The sequence below is a fragment of the Ceratosolen solmsi genome, unplaced genomic scaffold (genome assembly GCF_000503995.2).
Source record: "Ceratosolen solmsi marchali unplaced genomic scaffold, CerSol_1.0 scaffold11, whole genome shotgun sequence".
Taxonomy (NCBI): Eukaryota; Metazoa; Arthropoda; class Insecta; order Hymenoptera; family Agaonidae; genus Ceratosolen; species Ceratosolen solmsi.
This window is the reverse complement of record NW_011948416.1, coordinates 6,611,213-6,633,971: the sequence shown is the minus strand read 5'-3', so window position 1 is coordinate 6,633,971 and position 22,759 is coordinate 6,611,213. Positions and strand designations below refer to the sequence as shown.

The following is a 22,759-nucleotide window of genomic DNA, read 5'->3' as shown; positions in this document are numbered from 1 at the left end:
TCAAGTAAATTTATTCAATTTATTAGAATTTTATCTCAATATGATATAAGTATTTCATTACAAATAATTAGGATTATAAAAAAAGAATATTGTAGTCCATTTATAATAATAATGCTTATGACATTTGCTAACAATTTATTTCTTACGCCTAATGTTACATTAACTTAACCGCCACGTATATTATAAAAAAAAAAAAAATCAGTTTATCAATTACTCTATAGTTATGAGTCAAATTGAAAACTACTCTAATCTTGCATAAAACCATCCTTCTGAAAGTCATGTTTCACACCATCTATAGTGGCATTTTCTTTATTCGTCAAAAAATATATTGTCATGTCTGAAAATTGTACGCGTGCTTGAACTGACAATCCCAAAAACTTCCCCATGTCTGTTGGTCACATATAAGGAACTGCGATCCTGACATGTTGACCAGATTTTTCCCCAGACTCTTTGATCTCGACTAGTCGCGGATCCCATTGGCGCGATAATTTATATCGCAATGTGTCTGCTGCACAAGAGCAGCAAAACGAGCAAAAACAAACCTCGAGACTCGGTGTGCACCAACTTCCAACGTTACGTCGACGATGAGCTACTCAACTATAACCGACAAAACCGTAGGTTATAATTAACGGCGACGCACCCATGGTTTTACTTAACTTTTTCTTTCATTTGCCCAAAGAGTTTCCAAAACGCAAAACTCTGACTTTGGAGTGTTTTTTTGTTTTGAGAATCACAATAGGATTTAGTATTATATTTAATTCGAGGTCTTATTGAAATGTCTTAATACGGATTATATGGGCTAAAAATGTAAAAATGTTAAAAATATTAGGACATAATATTAATACCTTTTTTTATTAAATGTCTTTTATTGAACATAGAAATAGTTATATTATTTCAAGTTTCGATGTGGTGATTAAAATTTAAGTATTTACATATATTTTATATATATATATATATTTTTTTTTAAATACTTAGTATGGTACACGATTCGTTGATTTTTTTTTTTTTTTTTTTTAAGAAAACACAAGCTGTATTGATTTAATAGAAATATAAATTTACAAATGCAATTAAAGGCGCTATACGTCAGTAACATTAGAGTCTTTTCATTGAATAAAAATTTCGATTTGCTCCTTTGCAGAACATTATTACAAGATCATAATAGATACGTACAATTTTAAAGTATTGTACAAAATAAATATAATTAAGAACATAAAATGGCCTTCAGTTTTTTTTACTAAATTTTTTCAAAATTATTATTATAAATACACAGATAAATTATTTAATATATTTTCAATAAATTGAGCATATTAGATTGTATATGCCAAACGTAATTCAATAAATAAAATTGCTACTATCTTTTAAATGTATATCCTATAAAATATGTAAGAAAATATAATTTTACTATGATTAGAAAAAAAAGACATTTTATATTATCTAACTTTGCGGCAAGTGAATTCATTCTGAATTAATTTTAATAATATTATAATACGATATATTGAAGCGTTATTGAATGAAAACACAAAAACTCACTAATATTATTCGTTGACATATTTTATGCACGTCAATATGTTATTTTGCTTCGAGTACTCCAATAAAACAAAATACAAAGTACTTATGTTATAATAACTTTAAGCTAATTTTAGAAACTCATGCTTGAGTCACGAGGGTTAATTATGTTCACTTAAATTATCTCCTCTCTTACGACGAAAACTTCGCGTATCATATACGACTGCGTCGCTTTCATTTGTTCTGTTAATTCAGCCGTTTGCACTACAAAAAGTTGTAACTATCTACATTGTTTCCCTGCTATCGCTCATTAATTTTATACTTATATAAAACGGGTTTTTTTTTTTTTTTTTAATGCAAATGGAATATTGCCATGGTTGGTGAATTAATAAGTATTGATTATTATTTATAGACAAAAAATAGGATAAGAAAATAGTTGAATTAAGGCCAAGTGTATTATATGGTAGATAAAAAGACGAGAAAAATAGAATAGAAATTAAATTATATTATTTCTATCGAATTGATTAAAGTTAATAAATTTACAAAATATATACTAACTTTTATAGTAATTATTACAAATTAATTTAATGTCAAAATTATCCGTATTCAAGTATATTTAAACATGAAAACATATCTAAAAATATAATTGATCTATACTTATACTACAGTACGTCCTTATCAATTTTACATAATTATGACGTAGCAAGTATTAATTAGCTGAAAAAAAAAGAAAAAGAAAAAAGTACATAAACGTTGATATAATGTAGATCGTTTGTTTTCATTTCTAAAAAAATACTTACTAATCAGTATAATATAATTAAATAACACAATATTACGATATTAAAATAATATTCATATATTCTTGTTATATAAAATAAGTATACATATATATATATATATACGCGTGTGTATTATAATATCTATATACGTGTATGCTGAAGCGTACACGCACACGTGTGCAATTGCTCATGTTTATTTGCACTTTCATAATTGTGTGAACGTACTATATGAGTTCATACCCACATGCTTATTTGTGTAATCGATATAAAATAAAGAAATATATTTCAATATAATTAATAATATTAGAAAATAACTGTTTCTAATGATGTATGGCTTAAATATGAAGATATGAGTGTCTTACATTTTGCATAATATTCAGAAGCAATTACAAAGCTGATTTTAATCTACAAGAACTCATTGACTTCAAATATATATTTTCTGCTACATTGCTTTTATTATAATATTAATTGGCGAATTAAATTTTATAGACAAATATAGCACAAACACAATTCACTTTCTTTATATAAATCTTTTTCTATTTATAATGTACAGGAATAAAGTAGATATATAAAGTAGATATCGAAATTTATTTATTTTATGAAGGCTTGGATAAACAGAGACCTGTATCAATTAAAAAAATTCTTTTTATAAAACAAATATGAGTATTTATTGCATAATGCATGAAAGATCAGGATAAATCTTGCCTTTTTCTTAATTAGACTTGTTTCAATGTTGCAAAATCATTCGATCCATAAGGAATAATTTTAATTCTATCTATTGCGTAATTGTATGATTTCTCTCTACATAAATTTTAACTCGCTAATTTGTATTGGCTTAACGTACATAGAATAAAGTTTTTAACACTATTGTAATTCAGCATATGTACGGTTTTTCAAAGTGATAACACGAATAATAACGCTTTTTAAATACATTAAGATTAGAAATATATATTTGTTTAATGAACTGTGGAGCTAATTCTATCGAGTTCATAGGTCGCTAATTACTAACTAATCCTAATTACCGACTGCAACAATAAACATACTACTCTCTATTTTCAATACTAAATAGTAAATTTAATTTATAATGTTTATTGCACGGCCATGATAGAGTTTTTTGCGTTTTAAATGCATTATCACATGTGCGTATCATAAATTTTAGTTATCATACATCAAGGTAGTTTTAACTGAAATAATTACATTATTAATCAGCCTTTTTTTACCTTTTTTATCACTCAATCGAAATAGAAGTCGCTTAAAGCAAGTTACACGTAGCCGCTCGTTATATTTTATTTCTTGGGCGATTTCGTTTCAGTATCATTAGTCATCGGATAATAATATTATTCCCCCAATTACTTAATTACCTTAGAATTATTTCACGGAAATGATAACGTACAGCAACCATATAGAAATTTAAAAAATTCTGATTATATCTTGGCGTGAAAAATATTGTAAATTGTTATATGAAATCGTATTTTAAAGAAAACCTTTATGGCCATTAGTGAGCTATTAATCCAAAGGCTTATTTATAGAATATCTAATAACGACAAGGAAAAATATTTATAAAATTTTTATTTTATTATAACATCTCTGCGCATTTATTGAACAAATCATTTAATCACCATCAGATCCCCGCACAGCATCTGCAAAAAAATTATCCTCGGTAATTACGCCACACGCTCGACTTTTAACCTCTTAACCCCACTTAATCCGAAGCGAAAGCGGAGCGGAGCCGAGTGAAAAACATTCTTATCACACCCGCTCGATCCATCTCCCTTATCTGCAGAGTAAAAAATGCCCAACTTCCCATCGAGGTATACTGGACTGGAGCAAGGTTCCACCGAGAAAAACCCCATTAAATAAGGCGGTAGCGCACCACAACAACGTGTGATCGGTCTGCCCCGATATCATCGACGTGTTTACGAAGCGTTTCTGGCGCGTTATCGCACGACCTCTCTTCCGGTCTCGCGTCGGACAGAAAATTTCACGCCTGAGTTATGCAACTGCGAATTGACGGGCCAGGAGATAGTGGTGACTGGCCAGGCGAAAAGCGAAAAGAGCATGGAAAAACTTTTTGACCCGCACCGAAAGCTTTATGGACGCGTATTGTTTGTTGGCTTTGTATCCCTCCACGCACATGCAACCGGATTCTACGATAAGATTTTACTACACTGAAATCGCCCGATACTTGTCCTCTGCCGACTGATAGGCTGAAATTTAAGATGCCGATGTCGGTGGATTGGAATGATTAGTCGATGAGGGCTTTTGATCAAATGTAGATTTCTAAATGCAAATTAATTTTTCAATAATGACTGAAGTGTGATTATTGATTGATTGGACATAAGTTTACGAGTTATTTATGTATTATATATTGGTTATAATGTTCGTACTATCGTTTAATTAAATACCGATTTTATTTACTTTCTGATCTACTATTTATGAGCTTGAAATATAACATTTTTGTATCAAATTGCATATCATCTAATTATATAAATTAAATAAGAAATAGGCTTAAACAATATATTGATTATTGATTACAATTGACTACAAATATTGATACAATTATGATTAAATTAATTTTAAAAATAATTATAAGATATGATGTCCAAATAAAAATAATTACCCCTACTATGGAATTTAATCTGTTCTATCTTAACTACCGTAATATATTATGAAAAAAACATTTAAATACAATTAATTATTAGTTTTTGTATGTACATAATAAATCTAATAGGTATATAATATATTATAAAATATATATTAATATAATAAATAAATAAAAAAAAATTACATATATATATAAATATATATATATATATACATGAAATAGTTAATTTGCATATTATATCCGCAAATTGATAAATTCATTACCGAGTAAACCAAAATACTCATTGAAACAATTGGCGTTTAAATCGATTTCGCGAGTCCGTCTATTCCTCCCTCGAATAATTAATTTCATTTTGTAAATAACAATGATCGCCGTAGCGCTTAACATATCAATTTTATATCCCGAGCAAAATCGGACCACGATCCTGCCCCCCCCCCCGCCCGTAGTCCCGTCGCGTACCGCAAATTGCAGAAAAGATAGGATCGCCCCGGACGCTATATGTGTTTCAGCAAAATAAGGTACTTGCGCCAAGAAGAGTTCAAGGGATCCTCGGCTCGGCCTACCCCGAGGATCTTCCGTCTCCGTTCCTCTCCCCACCGCTCTCAATCTCTTCTTCGACTCTCCTCTTCCCGAGTCTTTGCATAATCGGGAGAAAGAGCGCGCGCGTGGGCATCAGTATGCAAAGTGCATATTACCCATCGGCGTACGCGCACGAGTCCGACGTGTTCAAGTGTAATTCCTTGACGATGAATGCTATCCCCACCCAAGGTCTCCCTATTTTATCCCTGTCCCTCTTTCTTTCGGGCGCTTATACATTTAATTTCCCGTCTTTCTCACTCGCTCATATTCGTCTAGATCCTTATTCTTTTTTCTGCCGCTGTCTCATGATTTCTCTCTCTATCACATACTGAAATTCATCTAACCAGCAATATTTTTCTTTCTCGTCCACAGCTTTTCGTCCATTCGCCTTGTTAGGCCTCGGAAAAAATACAAGGATTATATCCTTCTCGCTATAATCTTCTTTACAACAGCTCCAAATATATAAGTATACGCGAAATAGGATACTTTTGTCATACATTTCACTTTTATGACGGAATAATATTGTAAATAGTTTATCGTCTACATGCTATTTGTTTACAAATTACAAATTGCTTATTGTATTATAATTAAACTATTTGCTTTTGTAGCGTGAATGAATGCTCATATAATAACTAATTTTTCTAAACTATCGACGGAGAAATGTATTACAGTGCTAAAAAAACATTGTCGTTTTATGGCCTTTCAGTCACATAATATCATTTATCACTATTCAGTCTATTTTATAAACAAATATTTTATATCTTTTGTTCGGCCCTTCGTCTCTAAAGCTTAAAAACCTTTTTAAATGTATAAGAAGTAAATAAGCCAATTTAGTAACACGATATTCATTTGCTTTTTTCTCCGTTCAAATGAGAAAAAATAAAAAAAGGTACACAGCTTTAGCTGTAACGATTACGTTCTTACTTCCTCATATACGTGTACTTACAGTACCCCCCCCCCCGCGGGCTTGCCAAGCATTTAGTATTTTCGTCCCTATCTACTTGACTCTCAATTTTCTTTCTGTACGTCTGTCATTTCCTCCTCATTCATGAATCTTTTTCTTCTGGCTCTAGTATACGGAGACCTTCACCTCGTCGATCCTCATCCTCGCAAGCCAATGCCATAAATTGCAAGTGCTCTATACTCAATACATGTCTTGCTTTTGTTCTAACCGTCACTCTTTCTAAGAGGTACTTCGGTAGCGTCTGTGATTCGCAGTAAATCGCATGAGAGCAGCAATGAGAGGCTAATGCTCCATCTTCATATATTTATTTTTTCATATTTGCACATCTGCAAATGACTTTTCAGGAATAAAATTACAAAGTGAATAAAATTATATCTGCCTCTCGGCGCACCTGATTGCACAGCGTGGCATCGGTAGAAAATTCATTAATGAATACAACGCTCATCAAGAACATCAATAACTATATTAATTAAGCCAAATTCTCCCAATCGATATTAATAACAGAGATAAAAAAAAAATTGTTCATGAAACTAGCAACTGCCTCGGCGATATATGAAATACGAGGTTCACTACGTTGATTTTACAATTTTATTAAAATCCAATATAAGCTAATAATTAACAGTATTCGATGTGAAAATACTTAATGATAATATCGAGTGCGAATGCCATTTTATTTATAGTACAAACATAAGATACAGTAATTAAAGAAAAAATAAGCTCATAATCGTTCGTTCCCTATCACATGGCCAAAAACATTGACCAAACGCTAATATACCTACTTGATCATTATATCTACCCTTTTAAAAATCCAATTTTACGCAGCAGCCATTATCAGCTTTTACAATGACAAAATAGAAATTATCGACAACTTCAGAAAGACGTTTTACAGAACCGAGTGGTTTTAATAACTTACGCCGAGTAATCATTTCAACAACAAACTCCTTACTCAATGATTGTTCATTATCAAATAAATACGAACAACACCTTGCCTTCTCCTCCCCAACACCTCTCGTGGTACTTTCACAAGTACCCGCACTTACGAATCCTCTTCACAGATGATTATCTAATCTCCCCCTTTTTCCATTCCATCTGTCACATCAACAGTTACATCGAGTTTCTCCTCAATGACAATCGATAACCAACAAAGTGCGCGAGTACTCCATAAAGCGCGAGCTCTCGGGTAAAGATCCAATATCTAATCAAGCCACAGTATCCAACTATCCTTTCATCATTTATTTTCAAAAAACCCTGTGGCATCCGTGAAGAATTAGCCGAAGATGCGCATCGGCGGCGGTGATAAGGATCGCCGGGAGTCGCAGCAGCCGCCCGCACGACCGCAATTAACCTTACGTAACGCGGCCCCTGCTTCTACAGAGGTGGTGGTGCTGCCGCTGTATGAGGGGGGCGGGGCAGCAGCGGTTACCGCAAGCCGAACCGACAATGGCCGCCCCGTGGTTTCTTTCAGCTTCCTTTTCCTCGGTTATACACATCCGGAATCCAGTTTTACGCACAGGAGGCTGGCTTGGGCTTGGACCGTCGGTAACTCGCCAAACGGGACGTTGACATTTGATCAGGACGATTTTCCGATTTTACACTTTATCGAGAGCTTATTGAGAGGAGGCAAGTGTAAGGATTTTTGAACGAATCTTACTCGTCTCTTGCACGTTTCTGGCAATGTGATTCGATAACATCCAAAATACTGTGGCAATACTTTTGATATTGGAAATACGATGCATTGCATTCCGATGATTAATTTCGAAATTAAGTATCGAGACTCTTGTACTAACGCTGCACTCACGCTGTGCCAATATATTGCTTCTTAATCATTTAGTTGGATAGAATTCGATCTTATAGGGAATTGTAGAATACATTACCCGCAACTTTATAGATGTAGAAAAATCAATTTTTTCTGATTTTTATACAAAATTGTAAGTCTTTTAGTGAAAATATAAAACCAATCGTTTATCTGCTCGGCGTGCATAAAGTCGTTCTAAGGATTAATCATGTATATAATGATTTTGTTATTCAATCATTAATTTGATGTTCATTTGATGCATTCGTTGTTATATATTTTTAAGCATTTATATATGTATATATATATATATATATATATATATATATTAATATATAGTATTAATATATATATAGTTAGATAGACAGTTAGATATGTCTAATTGTTTCAGGCATTCTCTCGCATTGCATTGCTCAAGAAGTTAACGTAACTTTGCACGTAATGATACAACGACACATACATAATAAATTAGAGAAATTTAACAATATGCGCTACTGTAAGAATCACGTAGCCAAGTACAAAGTAACTTTATATAAATTAGACACGGAGAATATGTATGATAAATTAATGTACGAATGATTCAATGGCGATAATCGACAAAGTCTATAAATCAACTATTAACCATTTCGAATTACATCCCTATTACATACTTATTACATCTCTAATCACTCAATGGATGGTAATTGCAAATGCTACAAATGTTACTTTACGTAATATTGTAATGACCGTTGTCTAACGAAAGAACATAGACACCCAATGGAAAGGAGACGATGACATTGCCCGTTGAGCTTGAGCTCCCAACTTATTACTAAACTATACTAAAACGTATTAACTATTACTAAAATGTTATAATTCATCAGAAAAATAGCCTTCGTGGTTCATTTTTTCTCCGTTCTTCTTTTCTTCTTCTCCTCCTCCTGGCGATATTTTTGCAAGGCTACACGAGGAGTAAAATATATCCTTAACGACCAACTGAGTTCCGAGTCACGACGGAGAGATGCTTTTGCAACAGAGGATTGCGTTGTAAAATTTCATGATTGCACGACACAATGCAGCACAGATGTTCTTTTATTGCCCAGACAATTGTGAGATTTTTCTTATTCGTATAGTTAGAAAGAGAGAACGAAAGACAGGGAGAACAGAACACAAAGAGAATGGAAGGGGAGGGGATTAGTTTGTGTAAGTGTGCTGCGATAATAGATAATTCGCATGAGAGTTAATGGTGTGCGATGACACCGTGTCTTTATAAAATTTGTTTATCACGTTAATAAGAACATTCATATAGCTCGACATAAAGAAATCTCGAGATATAAATATGTTTTTACTAAGACGCATATAATGTGTCATTGCGAATATTTTTATATTATATATAATTTTAGGACGTACGCCCGATTGACTAATAATGCAATTAAAATAAGTATTGTATTAGGCAATCGGTATTTAAATTATATATTTGTTAAAGTATATAAATGCACAGAGTTAGGAAAAATTATTATTTGCTGAGAGTCATTTAACTTCTTTATATAGTTGAAAATAAGTTTATAGTTCATAATAATAAGTAAGAATTTTCTGCATGTAAATAGAAGTTGATGAAAGAAATTTTTATTAAAAAAAAAATAATAATAAAAAAAAAATTAAATTAAATATATTCATGAAAGTTGTTAATAACCAACAACTATTTCATGGCTGCTGGTTGAAAATTACGCAGTAAAATTTTATGATGGTAGGTTAGTAAAACTTAGTTTTCTAAACTTAAAAAATTGTCTTTCTTAATTAAAGGGAAAAAAGTTAACTTATTAGTTAATAAACAACGTGAATAAAAAATTACTCAGAAAAACGGAAATTGCATGTTGTAAAGTATACATATTGTACATCCATTATAAGTAATGGAAAAATTTTCATAGAAATTATAAAAATTTTATTAAATCAAATAATTACTAGATTACTTTGAAAAAAAAATAATAATAAGGAATAACAATCTCGATATTTACCGAGCTAAAATACGTCATTGTAATTTATATTTAAGAAACTATATCTCACGTATGGCATTCATTGAACATCATTGCCTACTTTAGTATCACGAATTTAAATAATCAAATTATTAATATGTCATTGTTTTCATTAAGCTCCAGGCAATATAAGGACTTACAATTATTATAAATATTATAGACATAATGAAATGCCAAAAATTAAATCCGCGACATGAAAGTCGCTAACTTTCCTTAGATCTAAATCTCTCAAACCACTACTCATTAAAAACTCAAACACTCTAATTAAACGGGTTACGCGAGCTCATAATAACATTGGCAAATGTTAAGAACACTGTACTTAAATATTACGCGTTGCAATTAGTAAAACGTGCCATTAAAAACATATCACAGACAGCCGAAAATTCTTGACGATCAAAGATCGCGACTGCCCGACTCGTCTAAAAAAGTAAACAATCGGTCAGCTTTGGCGACTAGTCAAAGCCCTCCCCCGAAAACCTGCCGTCACGAGAGTTCAAACCCGTAAAATGTCCAAGGAATGCAAGGCAGTAAGCGACCGGGAGAGTAATGCATTTTATGCCCCTTGGACTAACCTCTCCACCGGTATCAGGAAGTTCGAAACGGTGGTGGGTACCCGCGCGACTTTCGCGCTAACCGAAATCGTAAATCTAACAGCCACAGACGTGGAAGGACGATGACTGTCTACTCAAGGCAATATTCATGGAATTTCAAGAGCTCGCGATATATTTTAATGATTTTACCTTGAGTCTGACCAGCTCGCCGGCTGGAAAAATTACGGGAAACAATATACTAGTGTGCGTTGACGCAACTTTTTTCATTTTTCATTTTTCCTTCATGTCCGATGGATATTACGGATAACGCGCTTCCCGACTGTTTACTCGCCCGTTCGAACATAATGCTGCTCTCTTATTTCTATTTCATACGTTTACAAAACAAGAATAGAGCTATATTTATACAAATCAACGACCGGTAGTACGTGAAAATAGAATTTATAGCTTGTAAATCGTGCGCGGTCGTCGTTCTCATGTCTAAATTTATTGCTATCGATTGATCATCCCTCCATCGATCCGGTCGATCTTCGAACATTGATGAACTTTTTTCACCGCCGACGATCAAATATTTAAGAATCTTTCAATCTCTTCAAAATTTGAATGCAATTATATGTTAATAAACACCCGTCTAATGAGATAGATAGGACTTGAATTAATGGAAGTATGAATATCGAAACGTATGAGTGTTCGACTTTCTCTCATTCCCGTTCGCAAGAAACGACCAGTCGAACTAAAAAAAATCGCTCATCAATAATCATCTACGGAATTTTTTTTCCCTTTATCTTCGTGATTGTTTGCGGATCGCTCCCTCGAATGATTTGACTTCGGGTTAGCTGCGGTCAGGGTGGATCATGAAATCAGCCAGTCATATTATTCGAGGACATCAGGGCTCATTTTTTAAGATGAATGATCGTAGAGCAAATTCCAATAAAAGGCTTCCATTGTTATAATGTAGTGTTCATATTTTCGCGTTGCCCTTTTAAGAGAATTTTCATTGGTTTTTTTTTTTTTTTTTTAGACCTACAAATAATATTTACAATGTTTTTCATTGCATTCGATATTAGATATTATTTGCATCTACGAAAGGCTTATGTACTTTACATTAGAATTATTAACTTCTTTGCATAGAAAATATCCAAGAATTATATCGTTAATCGAGAAATTTCGCAAGCTTCCGAAATAGAACAGTCGTCGATCGTGAAATTCTTAATGCAATGCATATTGAAATTTTATGACAAAAAAAAAATGAAAAATAAAATGACCTGAAAATAGAAAAACAATGCTACTGGACTAGATTAGGATGAAATAAGTATTGTCTTAAAAAAAAAAAATTAAATTTGAAATTTGCAGTTATTGTTATTAATAATTATATATACCTATATATAAATATGAGAAATGCAACATTACGGAACGTAGACTTGAAAATATTTGTAACCGTACGATAAATCCGAAACTACTTTAAAGTAGACACTTTCCTTCCTAGAATAAACGTCAGTGTAGTTAACTTTTAAATCTTAGCTTTCTCGTGTATACTGGAAAATCAAATGCGGCTGTAAGTTTTTTCAGAAAATGCATCATAAAACGGCGGATTGTTGTTAAATCAAGCAGCTAACAAAAAATCCAACTTTCCCTTGGGCTAAGTTGGAACTTAACATTTTGTCGAAATTTCTCGCGAGTGAAATGCACTGACGAAAGTTTCTAAATCAATTACTGCACGTATTGCACATTGTTTAGTATTGTAGCAGATATAGGTGGTGCAAATGAGAATATAAATATGTACGATCGTGGATGGTTGGAAGATAAAGAATTTATTTCGCTAATGAAGCATATAGAAATATCATATTTCATGCTATTAATTGCCTACAATATAATTTTAAATTTTTTCATCGGCTTAAACAAACATTACCAAGAGACAATATAGTTTAAATATATATAGTGAGAGGAGCGATAGTAAAATTTATATTATTCTCAATAAGTAAGTATTTAAAGTTCGTAGTAGTAGACTTATTCATGATAATAATAACGAGACACATGTTAAAGAGGGAAAAAATATTTTGTTGGCCTGAGAAGCTTCTAAAACCTGCCCATTGAATGTAATACGTTTCGCAGTAACGAATTTTATTTGTAAAATAGTTTCATAGCTAGATAGGGCTGATGTTATATCCATTGCAATACTAATTGCGATACATAGAAGCGTCTCTTAATATACGATTCGACGTTCAATTATAAAGAAAATAATAAGCACCAAAGTTAATATAACATTCAGTTAAGCATGTCGTCTTCGCATAAAAGGCAGCCGAAGCAAAATTGTCTTGTCTTTTAATTTTCCTACTTGCCAATAAATAAGTACATTAAATAGTCATACGGCGATTGGTCGCTCCTTCTCCTCTCCCTCTATCTTCCTTCAAACATGCATTATTTAATATTTTTGTCCATTACCACCGAATAAACCCACTCTCCTCAGCCAATTACGTAGTCGCACTACCTCACCCCAAGGACGGAAAAAGCCTCGAAGCTCGAATTGTCGCGAAAGCAATGGCCCCTGATGCCCCGTAGCATACATCCGCGATCTGACGTGCAGAGACTCACTGCCATCGGCATTGATTATCTACTCGGCGATGCCCTCCACGTCTAACACGTCGTGGTGCGCTTTTTATACCAAAGTGCTCGTCCTTAGGACGAGCCGCTTCCTGTCGCGGCCCCGAGAGGAAGTGAATCATCTCGACATTGGGGATAATCGGGAAGCCGCGTACATTCTAGAAGCGCGCCTCTTTCCACGGGTCTTTTAATCACGTTACGTACATCGTGCTTCCTTATCTTGCCGGGATAGCGCTCAATGAGACTCTTGCTGCATCGTCTAGCAGTCGTTCTTATTCGAATTTTCATCGCTAGAATTATTATTACGAGCTTATTATGACGAGCGTACGTGCTAATGGGTAAAGTAAGGATTGAGTCACTTATTCAAGGACCGAGATCTTATCTCTCTTTCTCATTCTTTTAATTCTTTTAATTAAAACAGTATATGTGTGCCGAGGATACGAGAAGTATTACGTCTCATTCGATCGAATCTTATAACACGATACATATTTTGCGTATTTCTTGCAGATATTTACAAGTTCAACTAAAGATTCGATTATTAATAGCTCCAACAACTAAGTGAAATGATGGAAAAGCGAAATAAATGGATAAAGCAGAAAATACGGTTCGTACGAATTCATAATACCGTTATTGCTCATTGCCCGGTTTCAAATGTATTTACGTGTGGCTCGATTAATAGCCACAAGATACGCGATAATCTATTTCCATCGGTATTATTTTCGATTTACGCATTTTTCAGAGCTGATGGTAAAAATAGCGATTTTCAGGTAATAGACGAAATCTATATTTTTAAATGCCTAAAAATAAATTGGTTCAAGTCGAACAGAAATTTCGTTATTAATTATAGTCATTTATCTTAAGTCATTGATAATAATTAATAATATTAAAATAATAGCTTTTCTATACATCTCGAGAACTTAAATGTAAAAGTGTAAGAATAATGGGCTCGTGTAAAAAATTTTAACACTTCATTTTGTTCGTTTACATTATGAACTAAAGTTAATTAGAATAATTTTCTGTGCATGTACTATAATTTACATGTCTCATTTCATTAAATCTTAATTAACGGGCCTTCTAAAAATTGTTATTAAAAATTCTAGTGAAAAACACTTGCGATTGCAATTGATAAAAAAAAATAAAAAAAAAATCATACAGCTAATTTTACGAGTTAATTATGTAATTAATACAATTACAATAGTTTGGCTTCAAGCTCAAGCCACTTTATATCTACAATAATGAAAATGTAACGTCATATTATCATACAGCTGTATTATAATTTTTGCACATTAGATTTTCCACATACGCAACAGGATGTAAAATTAGAAATCTTTTATAGCGCGTCGCAATCATTGCCGTACATGAAAACGATATCGAACGGTAAATCGCATACAAAAGTGCCATGTTATTTTAGTCGACCAAACTACGAACAAAAATCCTATCGAAATCTCAATGACACGACAAAAACAACGTATCTAAGATAATTGCGATATTCCATTTTAGCATAAAGTGGATGGATGGTTATATCAACAAGAGTGTCCGATCAGATTTTATGCAACTAATAACGGAAAAGGGCTCCCATAAAAAATGAGTATCGATCGCTTAGAAACGGCGAATCCATGCATTTATCCGCATGGATACTTGGTGTATGATTCACGCGATTGAAGCCAGGAACGATTCGCACCTCTTAACCCCAGCGTAACTGCGCCCAGGAAAATCACGAAACCGAGCCCACATTTGGTCTCTCTCTCTCTCTCTCTCTCTCTCTCTCTCTCTCTCTCTCCATATCCCTACCCATTCAACGACGCGCACACTTCCCGTTCTCCCCGCTACCAATTGTTGCGAAAGCATCACTAACGCGTCACGCCGACGCATCGGAATTTCATTTATAGCCGCGTCAGCGACCCTTTGGCGCAGGGTCTGCTGGAAAAACAAAAGCCTCGTGCGATTCTATTCCGAGAGAAAGAGAGAGAAAGAGAGAGAGAGAGAGAGAGAGAGAGAGTGAGTGAGAGAGATTAGGTGAGCGAGAGCACGAACTGTTGGGGAGGGGGGAGTCCGTGTGCCTACGCCTGTAACGGAACAGCCGCGGAGGCGGCAGACTTTGCCACGCAGATTATCGCGCAGCTGCCCTTTTCGGACAGGCTGTGTTCTAACAGACGGCGAGACCATTTTAGACGACACGCGATACGCGAAGCCCAAGGTGGAAAAAGATTGCGCCTGCTCGAGTTTTTCCTCGACCTTGTTCATCGATTATGTCCGCTATTTCGCGCGCACGGATGCTTTAATTAAATGCGTGATAAAGGATGCGAAATCAATGGCAGTGTCGTCTAAGTCGCTATTAAAGCATTAAAGTCTGAATTATAATATATAGGATGGTTGGGATTAAGATTACCGGGCGGGCAATTTTAATCGAATCGTTCGAGCTTCGTTTTGAATCCGTAAATAAAATTGTAACCTTACCATTGTTGAGAGTCAAGTTTACTCGTATCATACGTTTGCATGTGAATTATTTATTTTAACATGCCATGTGTGGCTTAAAAAGCTTATTTATTTACTTAAATATATGCGTGATCGCATGCGAGTATGCGAATGTAATTGTAAACATTATTTTAAATAAAAGAGGAGCACTTTTTCACATATGAAATGACGATATTCAATATATAACATTCCGATAACTTCTCTTGACAACATATTCTCTCTTTTTCTTATTTTTACCAATATGTACTGGATAATCAAAGATACGTTAATCAAATATACATAAAATATATGTACGCAAAAGTCACTCGACATTCCGAGACAATGAACTTTTGATACACATTTGCAGCCGTGTACGTGTGTGTGCACGTGTACATAATAGTACTCTTGTAAATTGAATAAGTGTTATTGCTATACGATGAAGTACTTGCTTTAATTGCAGCATCTTTGCAATTAATAATGCAGCGTATCTCTCGCAGACACGTAAGGAAAGGAATAAATAATTAATAAATTAAATAACATTGATTGAAAAAGGAATCGGTCGTTTCAGATAGGAGATTCAGTGGAGAGTAAAGTGAAGTTAAAAATTAATTAGCAAAATTAGCATTTGGCTGAAATTAATATTAAAATGAAAAGATCGTAGCATGGATTAATTATCAATTGATAAGCACCGACAAGAAGCTAGACCGATCAAAGATTTCGCTGTTACGAAAGTCAATATATCGGCATACTTGGCAAGTTTCTCATTGTCGCCGCGGCATATCGCTTACGCTTGGCCGTTAAGTTTTAATAATAAAGAGTTCATTGTTTTGATCGGGCAGCATGAAGCCGCCAAGCAACCGGAGTCTAATTACAATGTAAAATTCATTTGCTATCAATTTGAATTTCAAAAGTCCCGCGCTCCGCGCGATCATTCATTATTCAGCAAATTGAGCAGCGTTTTTTTTTTCAGCGCGCACAAAATCTTCTGTCAGGGACAAAAAGCAAAAATTCTCGGCACCCGCTTATTCATTCATGATAAAATTCTTGAGTCAAAAATGTTCCCCTCTTGTTATTGTAATTACTATCATGTGTACAGGATTTTTATTTTATCGTCTGCTTATATAGTTATCGACGATATAAATTATTTTAATTACAAAATGTTGGATAATGTCGAGTAGATATACAGTTGATGGTGCATTTTAAAAGCCAATGGAAAAGGTATTTCGTATATTCTCCGTTGGTGGTATTTACAATCCAACGAGTTTAGTGCATTTTATTTGAAACATTTAAAAAGAATCGAAGTAGATTTGTAGAAATATCTTAAAAATAGGTAGAAGTGTAAGATTTTATAGGAAGGATTTAAATTATTGTTATTGTATTGTTGACTGTCCTCTATTGATTATTGCAGACTCATTCGATTCTTGAGACACTTTTATGCTTAAACAACATACGTTTCATATCGTGGAGAAAACTGAATGATCAATCTTATAATTATTACTTTTTTTTTTAACTAACCGTTCATACTCACTCAATTATTCATATTAATATTTGAAAAATGCATTTTTTTTTTTCAATTCCTTTATTCATGCACCAGAACGTTAATCTGCACACACATACACACACACACACACATATAATCACGCACGCACACACACACACACACACACACACACGCACATACTCTATGAATGCGCATAGATGTGCGCACGTAGAAAGCCACAGCATAATTTACGTAAATATAATGTACTATTATGTGAAAAAGGTTCATAGTGTATTGAAATATATTTTCTTATTCGTACGATAAACATTTGTATATGCATGTACTAGACATCCCTGTTTATGTCGTATAAAATGAAAAGTTGTAATACGCGTAAACGAATTTCATAGAAAGTAGAATAACGATATAAGAAAATAGTCAAGGAAAGACAAAGTAGTGGGCTAAAATGTTAATCGAAAATTAATGAAACAAGGTAATCCGAGGAAATACTGATAGCATCGTCGACGTCGTCGTCATGGCCATCATCCAATGAAAATAAAAAAGGAACTATGCACTCAAAGAGATAAGCCAAAAAACAAGGGACACTCATCGATAATGTCTGAAAATTCGATAGGATGATAAATAAGGACAGTGCGGGATAACAAGTGAAAATAAGAGAAGCACACATATATACACAGAATAACTTGAGGACGTAACGGAAAAGAAGACGAAGAAAGTAAAAGGGAGAGGGAGTGGGTAAAGAGCTAAGAGATAAGAGAATGGAAGGAGAATGAGTGGGAATGAGATTGGGCGGCGAGAGGATGTGAGATAGACAGGCTGAGAGAAAAGAAGACAGAGTGCGCGAGAGGAGCTTTTTAATAAAATCCCCGTGGTTTGGAAACAGGTTTCACCTGAGCTCGAACCTGAGAATTTGTACCTTGAGGAGGCTCGCGTAGATACACCGCACTAATTGGAATTAAATGCTGGCATTTTTGTAAAGGCGGATGAATGACAAATGCCGCGATAGCGTCAGTAATTAGGGGTACACGGTACCTCCATTTTCACGGTAAAGGCGCCAGCGTCTTCCGGCTCTGCGCACTTACACGTACTGTAAATGCAGCTTGTTTTCGTGAGATTTTGCGGTTCACTTGCGCCGATGTGCTTGTACGTGATCTCGGGCAGATAGGCACGTAAAATCTTTTCATAGACGGGCATCTCTCTCCTCCCCATTTAGCTCTTCACGCACTGTTATATTTATTAACTCTAATAAAGTGACTTTGTATTTAAGGAAGGAGACGAGGCGAGTGAATTATACGCATTTTTAGGCAAGGTATTTTGTAATTTATGGTGTGTAGCGATTAATCTGGTATCGTTAAATATTTAATTATATTTTTACTTAGATAATGCTCGTGAATTATAATGATTTAAAACTGAAGTATGTTTAATATTGGTTACACGCGTAAGAGTGTGAGATACGCTTTTACTTTTGAAATTGAAATTATCTGCGAGCTTTATATTTTATATTCGATAATTTTTTAACTTTACATGATACGAATTTTCGTTCATTCACAATCAACGGCGCCGTTACGATAAATCGAGACACGAGTATAGAAAATATTTACTCGGTAATATCAATTTTGTTCCCCTCAACTTTATATCGACGCTTTCTTATTACTCTATTATGAATGTATTAATTTATTATAATTATAATTTTCCTATATTCTTCACTTCATATAATATATCAACTACTTTCCACATGTACTTCTTTAATTATTTCACAATGTATTATGTAAAACTCAACTACAAGCAAATCTCAAGTTTTGTAAAATGTTGCATATCGATTTTGTTGAATATCGAGGCAGTTTGACCAGTTTATCTTTGATTGTGGTAAATAATATTTTTTTCAAATGAATGCAGTCAAACTGTATTTCAATGTGAATATAATTTAGCAAATTCGTAATCTGCTTATCATTCTCTTTTCAAGAAAATAAAAGTAACTCCTTTAACGTAAACAATCCGCGTATCATTTCTGAGCTGTAAAATAGCTTTAGTTTTTATTTCAATGCGTTTTTCTCTGTACGGCAATTTAATTTTGATTTTGTAAAAGAGTGTATCTGTTTCTATGCATATTGTGCAACGAGCACAAATGTTCTCTAGCTTATGTTCAATAATTCTAAGCTATGTTTAAAGAATTTCGATCGTTCGTATTTTCGATCATTTAGAAGTACACACAAAACACATTGCGTAATCAGATTAATCGACTAATGTTGATTCGTAAATAATATTAAATACCAATCGACGTAATATATTTACAGAATCTGTAATATAAAGTGTGATTTGAATCTTCCACATCTTCCACTCTCCATCAAAAAATCAATGAGATTTTCTATTATTTCTCAAGTGTTATTCGAAATATGGATGTTCAAGGTGATCACGCGACACTTATACTCATACTACGTCATCTGAAATTCCTTTTATTTGTAACAATTATATTTTAGAACTCCGACATAACGACATAAGTATTTATTAAGGTTTACTATTGTCAAAATTGTCACAATGTTAATTTCAACAATGGTGGTTTCACGTTTTTTTAATTTATCTTTAATTTATAATTACTAAAATGTAAAACTATTCATGATTGGACTGTGATACGGAGTGACCTATAAAGTTATTGTTTAAAATCTTCTCGCTTTATAGGTTTAATCTATTTGAAATACTCAATAAAACTAAAATTATCAAGAAAACGAGGGCGATGATAAATAAGTCCCTAAAGACAGAGTTTCTAAATGTACCCGTCACAATGATTAAATCATCAAATAGATTCTATAATTATCCAATCTTGTTAAAGTTTATATCTAATACGAATCAAATTTTATGCAATGTTTATTTTTAAAACAAATAATATATAATTTATAAAAATCACAAACAGTTGAAAGTACTTAAATAGGTTACATACATCTATAGTTTTATAGAGTTATCATTAATTAGAAGAAATACAGTTAATAATGTAATAAACCAATAATCGATAGTGGTATGATTATTGTAAATAAACTGAAGTCAATTGTAATAATCTTTCAAATATCTTTGAAATTGGCACACTTTCATACAAATTCATTAGTTCCATTAATTGTGTAAAAGAATATAAAATTAGTGATTCTGTAAATTAAAAAGTTAATGTTTGACATTTTTTTCACATAATAATTTATTATCTGCCAGCTCTTTTTTTTTTTTTTTTTTTCTTTTTTTTTTTTGTTTGTTACACGTTACAAGACATTTTTGCTTTATTTGAACAGTTCTTCTACAATTTTGGCGTTGACTTGGATACGCTATTGTATTTAGCATTTTTAAGGAATAAGGAATAAATAATCCAAAGCTTATACTCATAATTGAAATTTGGACAATCAATGATTATTATACAGTTTGATCAACATCGATACTATTTAAAAAGAAATAGGAATTTTTAAAATTAATTACTAAATTAAATTAAAATCTGCTTAATTGTATGCTGAAATTTTTGAATAAATATTTTATTACCATTTTTATTATACTAATTTAAGTATTAGTGAATGATAAATTTTTTTCTGTGATTTTAGTAGTGTTTTTAATTAAATATAAAATTTTCGATCGTTGCTCTATAAACACTAAAAAAATTAATTTTATTAAAATGAATATTTAATGAAGTTGATAAATTACTTGACTGATTTCAAATATTATTGCCTCGTTTAAAATAACTTGTAATAAATTGAAACTCTGTTATAATATTCGTGATTATGTAGATGTTATTTTTATGCGTGAATAACCAAGAAGTCTAATGAATAAAAGAAATTATTTGCTTTATCCCCGGGTACTGAAATTTTATAATATTCAACCACGACGTTTAAACTATCTTAAAGAAAAGTTGGAGTATAATGGTGCAATTTACAAGGGCGTCGGAGCTGCTCTTATAATCATCGCATTACTCTGAACAACTCGTATGATTTAATGAAAGAGCGTAATTAGACGATGTAGAAATTTCCATACTATTTATGCATATATATATATATATATGCATGTAATATAGCAGATAATTAACGCTGATATAGCCTACACTTATGTTCACACCGAAAGTGAAGAAAATAAAGAGCATTGTATTTTTTAACAAACATACACTCGCACGCGCGTAGAAGAAAGATATAAAATAAGAACAGAATGTAAAAACCTGTACCATTTCAAAAGAATAATATGTATATTTAGCTGCGATATTGAACGAAAAGTCTTTACATTTCTTAATTTATGCCTAATGAAAATTATTTACATATAAACTAGTTTTATTTCAAGAACATTTTGACAGCATTTGACATTTTTGTTCTTAATTTAAAGGAATATATAGTGTGCATGTATTTATTAACATGTCGATAGTTAAATAATACTTACGAATGCTTAATAATTAACAATACAATTTTATAATTTTTCATCTCTTTTATACAACGAATTAATATATTTTATATAATACAGATATATATATATATATATATATATATATATATATATATACACATCTATATACAATTATTGAAATATACAATTAAAATAATAACATGTAATGGATATCTCCTATATGTTCAGAACCATTATTTCATTAATTAACATTAAGTTTATTATTTATAACAAGTGCGCTACACATTTCTACATACTCGTTACAATTATACAAATACTTTATATTATATTGTATATATATGATTATTTAAATTACTATGACATATAATTTATTACATATTTCCCAACTTATGTTATTAAAATCATCGACATAATGATGTAACACAGCTTATATGAAAGCGCCATAGGTCATCTGCAATAAATTATGTTGCATAACACACGTATATTTTTATTCGCCTGTTAACGAATAGAAGCTTATTGTATTTCTCAATCGAGTATCTTATAAATTCCGAGAACTTGCATGTTATAATTAAGATCACTAATCCTGCATCTAAACAATCCATTAGGCTAAAGAAAAATTCAATTTCTTACATTAATCTCAATATAAAAAATAAAAAACTCATTCGTCACATAATGAAAAATATTTCATTAATCAATATGACTCGCAACATTATCTAAAAATGTAACTGACACCATATTTCACTACAATTTGGATCGAAAATTAGCATATTTTAATAACAAAAGTCGTATCTAATCGAAGGAATCGACCGAAAGCAAATACATCTCATAACTCAGGTTAGGTGAAGAATTCTTCTGATGTCTAATCGAACAGTAAATTCCTTGAATTGAGAATTTTGATCAAAAGTTGCCTCCAATGACTCTCTGTTACGACACACATACATATAAATAAATAAATATATATAAATATAAACTTGTATAAAGGCGGAGGCCGCCTCTCCTACCACTTAAATACGCACACGCATGGGTCTTCATAAATATACTGGACAAAAGGCAGAGGGAAAGCGATAG

The 22,759-nt window shown here is 32.5% G+C and overlaps 1 protein-coding gene across 1 annotated transcript in view; it reads right to left on the bottom strand.

Annotated features, from left to right (window-relative positions):
• Window positions 1-22,759, bottom strand: part of LOC105359481 (uncharacterized) — a 165,374-nt gene that overhangs the window by 116,858 nt on the left and 25,757 nt on the right. The window lies entirely within an intron of this gene.